General features: G+C 40.8%; 1 protein-coding gene across 14 annotated transcripts in view; it reads left to right on the forward strand.

The window, feature by feature from the left end:
• Positions 1-10,162: 10,162 nt before the first annotated feature.
• Positions 10,163-13,403, forward strand: part of LOC1274064 (5-hydroxytryptamine receptor 1) — a 52,582-nt gene continuing 49,341 nt past the window's right edge. For 2 of the 14 annotated variants that reach the window (XM_061641525.1, XM_061641532.1), the window contains exon 1: positions 10,854-11,378. The gene's annotated coding sequence lies outside the window, so the exon portion shown is untranslated. Of the gene's footprint in view, positions 11,379-11,402; positions 13,303-13,403 lie in introns of those variants that run through there. The other 12 variants (XM_061641530.1, XM_061641535.1, XM_061641528.1 and 9 more) reach the window with 9 other exon arrangements.

A 13,403-nucleotide genomic window follows, 5' to 3' on the forward strand; every position in this document is an offset into this window, starting at 1 on the left:
TTCTTTTCATCTTATTTGGTGTAACAACTGTAATCGGTCTAGGTCTTTTTTGGCCGCTTGGGAAATCGGTCTATCAGGGTTTTGAACACATGGCGGGCATGTTGTTAAAGTCGTGCATAATAACGACTTTACCACGGATAGTAGCAGTCTAACACGAGTTGAGGCGTGACCTTAGTGGTCACATGATATTAGATCTATCTGAAGTATCGAGTGGGAAGTAGTATGAAAGGTTCTAAACCAGAAAATATTGAGAAGGAAAATTACTTATAAGCGGGAGGAGATTTGTTTTCAACGGGCCTTTTGAGGCCTTAGTTTACAAAGTGCGTAGCTCGCCTCGTACCAAAAGAACAATTTCGACTTAATGAAATAAAATACTCATTTTATTAATTAATCTCAGGGTGGCACTTAAAACTGATGTAAATTAGTGATTGGTTACAGTTTATATACAGTTTAGGCTCAAGGCAGGCATGTTGCAGAACCATGAAGCTAAGAGTCACTTCGGATCGAAATTAAATAATATCCTTGAGAAAAGTGATAAATTCTTACATTATCATTCAAAAGCTAGACCTCTGTAGTGTATGTTGGATATGTTGTATTATATTACTAAGAGTTTTTACTAGACCTACTTTAAATTATAAACCAAATGAAAAAAAACAAACCAAAAGGATTTTTTGCACCATTTTTGCACACTATAGAATACAAATTAAATGGATTAATTTTTTAACTTCAAAAGGGTGCAAAAGAGTTTATCGGGGGTCCGAAGATGGTTATGAAACGAGGGCGCTGTTCGTTGGAATACTGCCTGACTGACGAGCTGAAACGTGACACTAATTATATTATACACGAGTGATTGATTTAGTTAGTGTTACCTAGCACCAGCATTAGCCTATGTGTAGCATTTCATTCCATTATATGTTTTGCCATTACCGGCTACTGTGCTAGCTGTTCCCATTCCTTTCTGGTGATTATATAAAATAAATAATACAATATAAGCGTTTTTTATGGTATATATTAAATAATCCTTTATTCCTTCGTTATCGTTATGAACATAAGCTTTAACTTGGAACCGGTGACTTACTTTAAACGAAACGCTTGAAAGTGGATAATGCATATGCTATTGTGCAGAAAAGCGCACAAAGCCGTAAGCACACTCCAAGCGATTATCGTTTGCCCACAAATCTTCTACTTTACCTTCGCTACACTTTAGCTTGCAGGCACACATAAATACCAACGTTTGGCACATTTCCTGGAAAATGCTCGTGATGAATGGTGACCGGGCAAATTTCCGCCACCTGACCAGAAAAGGGAAATTCCTGCTAGAGTAAAAGGTAGATGGTGTGTGGGTGTGTGAGCAGTAACGGCCGAATTAGCATTTGTTCAACCAGTGTCCGTTTGAACCGGTCCTCGACAAACCTCGAGAAAGGTTGAGCTTACGGAACCAACCGTCAGATGTCGGTTCGCTGTCAGCTTGTAACGGAGGGCAGTTTTATAGATTAAAAAAACTACATACTGCTCTCGGCTCTCGGTTTGGTACGGAACGCGCTTCAAGCCACATTTTCCACTCTTGATGCAAGGTGAATAAGGAAGTGATGAAACTTCTACCGGTACAGTACGTAGGAGTTGTAGAATTCTGTCAGTGATGGGGTAATACTTTAATGCAATGTACGAAGGAAATGGCAGGCGGGAATGGTAATGTTCTTAAGAAAAAACACATACTCTTGATAGTGGATACAAGTGAAAGAAAAGGCGCAACGAAACAAAACAAAAGGCGGTAAACACCAAACAGAATAAATAGTGCCGTCTTAGAATGTTGCACACTCTGGTTTTTGTTTTAATTTTAACGCTCGTTGCGTGGTTGCAGCTGCGCGTTAGTATGCTCTACAATCGGATACGTGCACCTAGAGCAGCTTGATGTGAACAATGATGATGATGATGATGATGCATTTTGTGCGGAACCACCGGAAATGTCCCGTCGTGCACAGGAGCACCAAACGGAGGTAACGGTTCGAAATGTCACCCCGGGGTCCTATGCAAATGCTTCACAACGGTGATGGAAAACGTTCCCTCTGGTTGTACCGCCAACGAGCACCCGGCCCAGAATGAGCACAGCAGAAACAATGGGTGGAAAAATTGTAATACAATTATCTCGATGAATTATGTTGCTCCACTGGTCCAACCAGCTTAGAGTTGTTTTGTTTGTTTGGTGCATGTATGGTAGAGGGACGATGTCGAAAGTACCATGCGGGATTTGCGAAGTTTTGTACCGAGAAAGACGTGGGATTCGTCATCATTCTTCGAACTGGGTGTAAATTACTTCATACACACAAGCATTCTGAGAAGGAGGGGACCTCGACACCTCTATGTCCCTGGTAACAACTTTCGATAGGTTCAGTTTGGCCCGAAGAGTCTCCATGGAATTCTTACGAGAAAATGGATCGTACTTGAGTAACAGAAAGCAAAAAAAAAAAAGATGGGAAAGATAGGTAGCTTTAATGTTGATAACTTTGCTAAAATAGAGCAAATAAGAAGAAGAACGAGAGGGAAGAATCAAACTGAGAAAAAAACATACCTTCACAAACAGACCCAACGCTTAGTGTTGAGTGAAGTTAGTTCGGCTTTCTTCTGGGAAACTTTGGACGGGATCGGGTGAAAGAACAGCCCGAAGGAATGGGATAAAGTTTTTCCTTGCCAGCGAAAACAAGCATATCTTTTTGCTCATACGTGAACAAGCGGAAAAGTTCTCTTAAACCCTTTTTGGAGCGTTTGGGCAGATGCGTCTGTAGTAGCACGCAACGGAGAGACGTCGTACTTTGGTAGTATCAAGTAATCGACGGTTCGTGCGTTTGGAGTAGGTTACGTTCCATAAGCAGCGTTTAATGCGTTTTTAATGCGTGAAAATGAAGACTTTATTTGATACGGCGCTTGTAGGGCTAATAGGTTGTCGATGCGTTGGTACTGATTCGATAGCGTATGTTGTGGTAGGATTTATTTCAAATAATTGCTAACATCTTGGGCAGTAAAATAATGGACCTGGTTTTTTAATGAACGTCATAATCAAAAGTATTTTTGATTGAAAGTCTATGTTTCTTTTTATGTGTTTCAAAACAATGATATATACAAAAGAGTAGTTTAAAGTTCATTGGTACCAGTGGCTTGTTTCATCTAGATACTATGCTATACTTCATCTGCAAACTTTATCCATGGAATTCGAAAGATATGATAAATTCATGCAGCAACCCATCTGCTGTCTGCCCGTTCTATTACCATTCATCCTCACCACTGTTGCTCGTTTTACCACACGGGCTCTCCAGAGACTAAACAACATCACCTGAGCTCGAGAGCGTTCGGATGATTTCATTTCCAATCGATTTCCCGCACTAAAACAATGGCAAACCGGTGTTCCCCTCCCACCAGTCACAATCGCCTCGGGATGGATCATGGCAAGATACGACCACCGTCCCGGTTGTTGTTCGATTCTTCAACTCGTTCGTATCTTCAAAGTTGTGTAAGATTTGCTTTCGTAAATGAAACATTTGATGAGATTGCATAACAAATGTAAGAAGTGAGGGAGAAAAAGACAGAGCAAGACAAAAGCAGCATCATCTCAGGATATCTCAAAAGCAAGGGCAGGTCAACTGGGCATTCCCTTGAGATAGTTTGACTTTTGCCAAGTGGCTTCGAGGGTTCGGTGGTCTGGTTGAAAGTAATGTTCCGGGCGTCACACGGGAGCAAGGTTGCAATCAGCAGCAGCAGCAGCAGCAGCAACAGCAGTAGTAGCAACATCATCAACAAAGGCTACAGTTGTTGCAGGGGTAGCGGGCCAACTGTTTCCAGTGTTTTCGCTCGAATGCTTGGATATGAAGGAGCGAGAAAAAATGCCAAAAGAACAAGCGATGGCGTCCCTCCGGTGGGAAAACAAATTTGCTATGCAAAACTTTTCCCTTCCTCTTTGCTTCACTACGTCCCAGAGTGCGTTGCGACTTTCACATAAGTTAGGAATTTCTTTTTTTCTATGCTACGTGTCTGTCGAGTGTCGTGTACTCTTCGTACGATGTACCTGTTGTGTGTTTAGTTGTTTTTGCGAAGACAAAACTTGTGGACGAAACGGATCTTGTATTGCCACCAGCTGTCTAGTCCATCATAGTGAATGTTTTTGATTTTAATTTTTGTCTTTGTCGTTAGTGTACAAAAAACTAAACTATTGTGGATTATGTTATTTCTTTCCAAGGTCCAAGGTTTTCAACGTTGAAGGTCTCATTGTCGATAATTAGATTGATCCAACGGTTAACGTTAATTTAGCAAAAGAGGATTTGGATCAGTTTATTTATCTTAATTTACAATTAGATCTATGCAATAGGTTTGTTTATATTATAATGTATTGTTTTACTTGTTTTGTTCTTATTTTCTTCTTCTTCTTGGCCTAACGCCGGTCTGGTGGTCCAGTCGTCAACTTGTACGACTTAACAACATGCCCGTCATGGGTTCAAGCCCCGAATATACCGTGTCCCCATACGTAGGACAGACTATCCTGCTATGGTAATAATAAGAGACTGAAAGCCAAGCTCACTTCACTAGTGGGCACAGGCAGGCCTTGACCGACAGCGGTTGTTGTGCCAAATAAGAAGATTGGCCTAACGACCTGCGCGGTCATACCGGTCTCTACACGCATTCGAAACTTGTTTAGTACCAGACAGCTGAATATTCAAACGTTATTTTTCAAAACATTATTGATGATTTTTTTTTATTTTTAGATAAATATTTATAAGTAACTGACATTTGATTAGGTTCGGTAGGGACAATTCATGTTATTTTATTTCAATTTCCAGGTCATTCTTCTATGGATTTTTTTTTAATAATAAGAGTTTATTATTATTTATGTATGCAATTTCCAGCAATTTTCAATTGAGGTATAACCGTAACCCCCAAATTTTGCCTAAATGCATACATTTTTAACAGTACATATCAATGTTTGATTTTAAGGCATCAATTATTGACAGTATGCATTAATTTTTTACTCCACTGTATCTATTTTTGTATGTAAGTCATTTTTTTAATATTGCAGGATTACGATAAATTAACAAATGCAAATTATTTGAGCAAAGCACAAACCAAATTTTACCATTCCAGTAAACCTCCACCTTTGGCATAACAATTGTTATTTTTCAGATTCTATCCAAAAATGTTTAACCACTGTTTAAATAACGATAGAATGATACAGGGTTTTACAAGTCAGAATAGAATGTCAGCAAAACAATTGCAGAAGCTCAAGATTCACTTTAGCTGTCAAAAGTTGTTGTTTCACCGCACCGATGCTATTTTCAATAGCGCAATTTGATTTTTAAATCGCTCAAGTTGTTTTTTAGAGGCCTTTCGCATCGTTTTGCAAATTGCAATCGTTTTGCAACGATAAAAATGTCGTAACCAAATGAGTGACCAAGAGTTGGGTGCTAATCAAAATATCACCAAGCATGTGATTGATCCACCAACTGTTTTTAGTCTCACCTATGATCATCTCAGTTGTGTACGTGAGCTGATTTGAGCTTCGTTTCAGTCATGAGTGTTGGTGACTGAAACAGTGGCATTTGGCAGCACTGTTCACAGCCAGCAAAAATCATAATTATGCTTGCACTGGCATTAAGCTCAGCTTGCCAGTGAGAGTTTTTCGTTTCAGTCATGTCACGACGCAATTCCATTGAGTATCAGTAATGAGCATCAAGCTACCACGGATCTGTGCGGTGTTTTCGTTGATGAACATATGGTAATGCTCATGACCCTTAGGTTCGTTGACCCTTAGGCTTCTGACTCGTACAATTATAACTCGAATCTGGAAAATGTATGTTGGCTGTCCTGTCACTGATTCACTGTATGTTTACTCCTACTGTTACTCCTACTGTTACTCCTACTACTGATAGACCTTCTGTTACCTTTTCAGCATCCGGTACACCGTAGAAATGCCTGAGAAACATGATCGTGATAATCTGGAAGCAGGAAGAACTACCGGAGGAGAGGAAACTGGGTGTCATTCACTCAGTCTAAAAAAAGGGCTATAGGGTAGAATGATCGAATTTTGTTGGCAGTCCTTAACGCTGCCTTCAAGATCATGTCCCAGATCCTGTTCTGCAGCTATGCATCTCTTGCTACAAATTTCGTCGGCAGCTGCTGGGTTTGTTGGAGGCAGGTCCATCCATCCATAGCTATTAAGTTACATATATGTAGCTCTTGAGGTAGATATATTTATTTCCAATAAAGAAATAAATAAATAAATAAATAAATAAATATATAAATAAATAAATCATTAACCCAATTTGTAATCTTCGGGTGATCCCAGGCAGGAGTACAAGGTGAAAGTGTCAAACTTGATGTCAGAAACCTCCTGTCTGCTCTTCAACAACGCCCTGAAACAACGCCCTTTCATTCGAAGCGCGAGCCTAGACAACGACATCCGTGGCACGATCCTCAACCGGTCTCTCCAATTTTTGGGCTTTGCGGATGACATCGACATCAACGGTAGGACAACAGCGAAGGTGTGTGAGGCGTACACCCGACTCAAGCGCGAAGCAGCAAGAATTGGATTGAGAATCAATGCGACGAAGACGAAGTACCTGCTTCTCGGAAACCATCTTTGAGCCCACCTGGGAAGCAGTGTATTAGTTGCGGGGACAATCTCGAGGTAGTGAAGAAGTATCTCGGGACGGTCGTTACCTCGGACAACGACATCAGCACAGAAATCAGGAGACGAATTGTTCAGGAGAGTCGTGCATACTATGAGCTTTGTTGACTGCTGAGATCCAGAAGACTTATGAGCTCTCACGAAATGTGAGATGTGGGACATGTTATGAAGATACTGAAGTTATGTCCCACCAAAACGGTATTCGATAAAAATCCCCAGGTCGGCATGAGGCGCAGGGGAGCACAGCGAGTTTGATAGCTGGATCAGGCGAAGCGAGACCTGTCGCAGATCAGGTGTTTGTTCTGCTCTGTTTTGCTCTCAATATCGATGAATATTGAGATTAGTAATTGTTGGGCAAGCCACAAGGTTATAATAGCAATCACCAGGCGTCTCCATATTCCCTGCCAGTCGTTTTTCTAGCAGCGATACACGTATATGCAATCATTACTACACAACATTAGTTTTATGCAGAACTATCATTAAAAAGCAACGGCTGCGGTCAAGGTTCAGTTATTTGAAACAATGATCATACAAGAAAAGTACTACACGATTCAATACATTCAGAATCACGGGAATCAAATCACTCACGATACAAGCATTGAAAGAATGATTTTCCATTTTCCGATTGACTTTATTCGTTGCTTTTTAAACGCTCTCTCCTCTAGATTGATTTTAGTGTGCGACTTTACACATTTTGTCGATGATTTTACCTTTTTTTTGGGACATCAATCAATCCTTCCACAAACTTACAGGCGTGCATGGCCGCGGTAACGCGCACTCTCATATACACACTTGCGCAGCCAAACAAACGTGTTAGCTGACCTTCCGAGTACGTTGTTTTCTTTCATTCTTTATTTATAATGGCTACATTTTGCCTCGAGCGGAAGTGATTGATAACCCCATGTGACCATGTGCATGTATCGGGTCCAGTAGACTACGATAGGGTTTACTGCTTCTGGTTGGGTAGTTTCCCGCAAAACGCAAAGCAAAAGCCAAACACTGAGCGAAGGATTGAACTATCAAAAGGATTATGTTGCGATGAAATGAACTACCGCTACCCACCAGCAAATGTGTAGCTGGTCTATCAATCACAGTACGAGCTCTTTGGGTGGCTTAATGGTTTGAAAACAGGTTCGTTTGCGTTGGATTAGTTTCAATGTACAGAGCATCCACCCGGTTCTTGGTGAAGAGTGGTTTTTCTGCTTCTTTTGTTTGTAAGTTTGCATTGACGGACAGCTTTGGGGTTGAGGGAAACTCACTGACTTGAATGTTTTTCTTTTATACGTAATACGCATGCACGCTTAGAAATTAAAGGCGACCAATTTTTGTTTCATTTAAAGCGCCTTAAGTCATTTATAGAATGACTCTCATAATATCTACGGTGAAAACTCGCATAAAAAGTTTAATCCGTTCTAGTGACTCATTCATTTTACAAAAATCTCGTTATGTTACTGTATATTTCATAATTAATAGTTTGCAGCTTTTCCTTATAATTTGCAAGAAAAGTGTAATAATAACTTCCTTTACGAAATAAGTGTACAGTGAATAAAGACTCAAATTTACAGAGTCAAAAAGGAAATGTTTTAACAATAAATAATATTTTAGTTGGAAAGGAAATATTTTAACATACAGAAAACACGTAATATTTCTCCAAACACAACTAATATGCTGTACATATATACCATTAGACACAACAATTAAACGAAAAAAACATATTCATTCACAATAGTTTTTGCATTACGTTCCTATAGTGATGATTGGCTAAGAAAGAAAATATGAACTATGAAAAAGTGAAATCGAACTAAATTAATTGGTATTTGTATTTGCTACATGAATAACGAAGATTACTGTTACACAGTAAATGTTCGCCTAACTGCGTTTCTGGTGTAATGTTTGTATCGGCCGTTGTTATAGAGTTATAGTGAGAATTTCTGAATTCTGAATCGTGCGGTTCTTACCATTTAAAAACTTATTTTGCAAACAAAAAACTCAGAAGATTCAACATGCCTTGCCTTTTTGCATAGATGTATGTATCCCTCGTTTGTTTCCGGATGCTTCACATTTGACGTTTAAGATATTACAGGGTTTACCAGCATAATAAACAACTGTCCACTTGTTTATAACAATAGTCGTTTTGAATAGACACCGCTGTCTACCACTTGCTCACACGTCAGATGGTGTAAGCTACTCTGTCCAATTCAATAACACAATTTTCGCCTTCGATTGCACAACGGTCGGATTCGGCACAGTTTCTTGTGGTTGTTGTATAATTAACAAAATTAATGCTTTGATATATTGAAATTTATGGTTTATACTGCATATTGCTAGAATAAATGAAACGTGTTTGAAAATGTTTTGTTTTTGCAAAATTTGTCCCAACAAAACAAACTGTGCCGAATCTGACAGTTGCTAATCGAAGGCGAAAATTGTGTTATTGAATTGGACAGAGTAGCTTACACCATCTGACGTGTGAGCAAGTGGTAGACATCGGTGTCAATTCAAAACGACTATTGTTATAAACAAGTGGACAGTTGTCTATTATGCTGGTAAACCCTGTATTAACGCAGATCCATCCCAGTTAGCGAATGTCTAGTTGAAAAGCATTTCAGTTAAAAAACATCTACTTATTTTATAGTCATTCACCATTTTTTTCTAAACGAATATTCTAACGCATCTGTAGCAATATCGGCACATTATACAAAATAATAGATTTTTCAACCGCTACGTTACGGAATAACACTATTGAACTGTTTAAGTGATTTCACCATTCCGGAGCATATTTCAAACAAGCGCATAACTTAAATACAGTTAGAAATCAATGTTTGAACGCTTTTTAGCTGGCATGCTTTTTTATTGAACGCTCGATAGTTAACTGGCAGCTGCATTAAAAAGCATGCTTTTGCATAGGAAACTGGTTTTTGATAATTTCACAAAAATCTCATGGCTTGTCGAGAAAAATTTCAGTTTTATTTTGTATGGTAAAACGTGCCCACTGACAAGTACATATTTAATAGTTGACAGGGAATCGAAGTGCAACCAATGAGTTCAGACTGTATTTCTATTTTGTCGTATGGAACCTATTATAATTTTTTAACCCTTATTTTACCTATATTTTATATCTAAGGTAATTTGTATTCGTTATTTTTGTTATTTTAGCTATATATCTATGACATGTCTTCAATCTCTAAAGTCAAACACCGTGAAGATAAAATGCTGGGTACACGATTCATACCACGGAAAAGGGTTTATGTTTCATGATTTCTCTCCAACACACTTTGATACAATCCCTTCAACTGGCAACCACCATGGATCAATTGAATCGAAACATTGAATGATGCACCTTTTTATGCATTTTAAATAATTGTCATTTTTAGATTGATTAAATTCTCACTGCATAGAAATGGAATATGTGTGTCAAACCGGTTTGAGCATGGCATCGTTGGATAAAATGTATATTTGAACACTATTAAATTCTAAGGCGTTATGCAGTTTGCTGTTATTGCCATGCTATGCAAATACCTTGTCATACAAGCTACTTATTATAACAGGGTCCATTATATTCTTATTTAAAAACATATTTAATCATTATTCACTTTCATCGCCTTTGCAATCTTAAAATTGTGATGTAAAAATGTGTGCAAAACATCCAACACATTGGACGCGATTTAAAAACAACTCATCTCACCGCACAAAAGCTCACAAAAGTGCTGATTCACATCTACTCTCTCTTTCTTTCGCTCCCATGATCGGAGAACGAATGTGTGCGCTCTTCTCACTGAACTTCATCCAAATGTTGTTTTATTACGCGAGTGCTGTGCTAAGTAACGTGAGTGCTTTGCCGCAGCACCACAAACTCTTCGAGCGCACTCAATCTCAAAAAGGGGTAACAAGAGATATGAGAGTCCACCCCTTCGCTCAAATCTCGTGAAGCAGGTTGTATTTTATTACCGTAACAGAAGTAGAAAAAACGGTCTTGCGAGCTCATAATACGCTAGACGCTGCAATACAGAGGGTAACGATGACACAGGTGAACTATTGCTCGTACGTTCGTTCGGTCGTTCGTTTGTTCGTTTAGTCACTCACGCGCAGTTCGTTCTTACGTGAATGTTCACCGCGCATTCACTGGGCACTCAGCAGCACCTAATGCCGAAAGCCGAATGTTGACCGAATGCGTCGTATCGTGTCTGAAGTGACACCGGTCCCCGCAGTGTGGAAAGATACGTTCACGGAAAACGGACGGATGGACCATCGGCAACAGACTGGTCGCGCGCGCGTTCGTCACGTATTTGCCGCAAACCGTCGTCGCACGGATTTTTTCATCGCCCTGGCCATCCGCTGCTGTGTCGGTGCAGAATGTGCCGTGGTTTGCGACGGTTCTGAGTTTGGAGCGTGAAAATTCATCTGGTCGCGGGTTTTTAAGGGTGATTATTTCAATTTCGCTGATAAGGTGCGCTGCTCTGTGGTGCAATACTTCATCGACGTTCGCACTGGTCGACAGTGTGTGAACAGGGTTTTATTGGCCACGAACAAGAAAGTGTGCGGTAGTGTAGCGCAAGTGTACATTTGTGTTGAAATAAATTTGTCGCGATCGTTGAAGGCTTCAAAATGTGTTTTGCCGTGTCAGAATTGGTGGAATGTATATGTGTTTAAATTCTGTGTGTTGAAATGCGCCGTTAATCGTAGCAGAAGTGATACGCGATTTGTATGTGTAGGTGTTTGTGATTTGCGAAAACTCGACAGGGTTATGTGCTTTTTTCCCTCGGATGCACTGGCTCGGATGAACTGACCTAGTTTTGAATCTGAATTTGCAGCTACCTCAAAGATTGTCATATTTCCGGGCCTCGGTTATCGTTCGGGTTGGATCATACATTCTGCAAGTGTGTTGAAAATGTTCTTCATCCTTCCCATCATACTCGCTTTGTTCGTTGATAACGCCATACTAGCATACTGGGCAAAGTTGGCAAGCCTTTCAGCGATAAATGTTTAATTATTACGATCACCCAACCATTCTGGGAAATAATAAAATACCTTGAAGTTTTTGTTGAAAAGCATCTTAGGAACAATTGGTTAAACAGTATTTTCATAGCACCGGATTAAACAACGGATGATATATGTGAATGGTTTTGGATAAGCATTATACGTTAACGAGCATACTTCCTACGATGTTTGATGAAAATCTTAAAACATTTCACATTAATCCGTGTGTTAAGACTGTTGCTGCATGCTAGAAGGTTTTATGAAACACCGAACCAGCGTGCTAATACCGACGCACAGAGGCTTATTTCTTTGTTTTTGAAATAATCCAGATAAGCATCAAAACTAAACGTCCTTATCTTGCACGACACAATCAATCCAGTCCAGCATGAGCTAATGTTTATGTATAAACCCATATCTATATACGGCGCTTAGCTGGTGTTTTGACGCCTGCTTCCCACTTGCATGCGGCATCCTGCCCGACGGAGACAGCGAATGTACGGAATTGACTTTCACAACCAGCACGTCTGCCAGCAGGAGATGTTTCCGTTCAGCTTAACCGCTCCGGTCGAAGATTAATGAAATATCGTGCAAAAGTTGAGCCACCGAAAGCCACTCTCCTGACACTCTGACACGCCGTTAGGGGGTTGAGGGAGAAGCTTTTGCAGGATTTGTCAGCAGTGGCACACTGGGAAGTCGGTCAGTGACCAAAGTCTCGCCTTTCATAAACTTTCAACCCCGACCAGGGTGTAGATTGTGTATAAACATGTATGTGTGTGAATGTGTGTTTGTTTGTATACTAGTAGATCGTGTGAGAGTGTTATGCTGTGCCGTCTATACCGGCAAAACTTCTGTCCGAGAGCTTCCCTCGACTGGCCGAAGTTTCAAGTGACCGGAAGTGGTGAAATTGAAAAGAGTCGAGCCGAGAGCCAGCAGCAAGAAGCCGGTTAGAAGCTGCCTTGCTATTTATCAACACCACGTGCAAGCGGAAAAGTGGACCCGGTAAGGCCGGTGGGCTTTAAGGATTGTTCAGCAGCCTGGTGCAGAAGCTGGCGGCATCTAGTTTGATAGCGAAGCACTGTACTATCAGTGTCGTCGCTGCCGCCGTCGTCACCGTCGCCATGGATTGGGTGTTGTTGCACAAACGGTTCAAGTGGTTTACACCAGCAATTTACACCCTCACACTAACTGCTCGACTTGGAACGGGGCCGCCACGCAACTGAGAATCGAACAGCTGCAGCAGCAGCGATATATGAACGGTCCGTGTGAAGTGAGGACAGGGAAAAGGTTATGAAATACAAACAAGAAAGCACACAACAATGGCAGAAATGCCGTCTTACCATCGCCGTGAGCCATCGGTACGGCATGTTGACAGCAAGAAGCAGAACGGTGAAGTGTTGGAGAATTGGTGCGTATTATATTTTTTTGTTCCTGCGCTTCTCCAAATCTCATTCCCATCATGCTCTCTCCCCACGTTCTGCTCACTGATGCCCAAGTGCTGGCTTGCGTGTGCGTTGCCCGGTGACAATAATCATCACGAAGATCGCGGTTTCACAGCGGAACAGGCAATGGCAGATAATAGTGATAGAACCGTTGCGAGCGGCACTGGCGACGGTGGTGTCGACGACGAATCCGATGAGCATGAAAATTATAATGATGTAGGTGCTGATTATGGTGTGTGGTGATTGGGTCGAGATCGTGCGATCGTGAAGCGGTGCGCGAGTGTGCGGTGCGCGAATAAGCATGTGCATTGGCTGTG

Source organism: Anopheles gambiae, chromosome 2 (assembly GCF_943734735.2).
Source record: "Anopheles gambiae chromosome 2, idAnoGambNW_F1_1, whole genome shotgun sequence".
NCBI classification, from domain to species: Eukaryota; Metazoa; Arthropoda; class Insecta; order Diptera; family Culicidae; genus Anopheles; species Anopheles gambiae.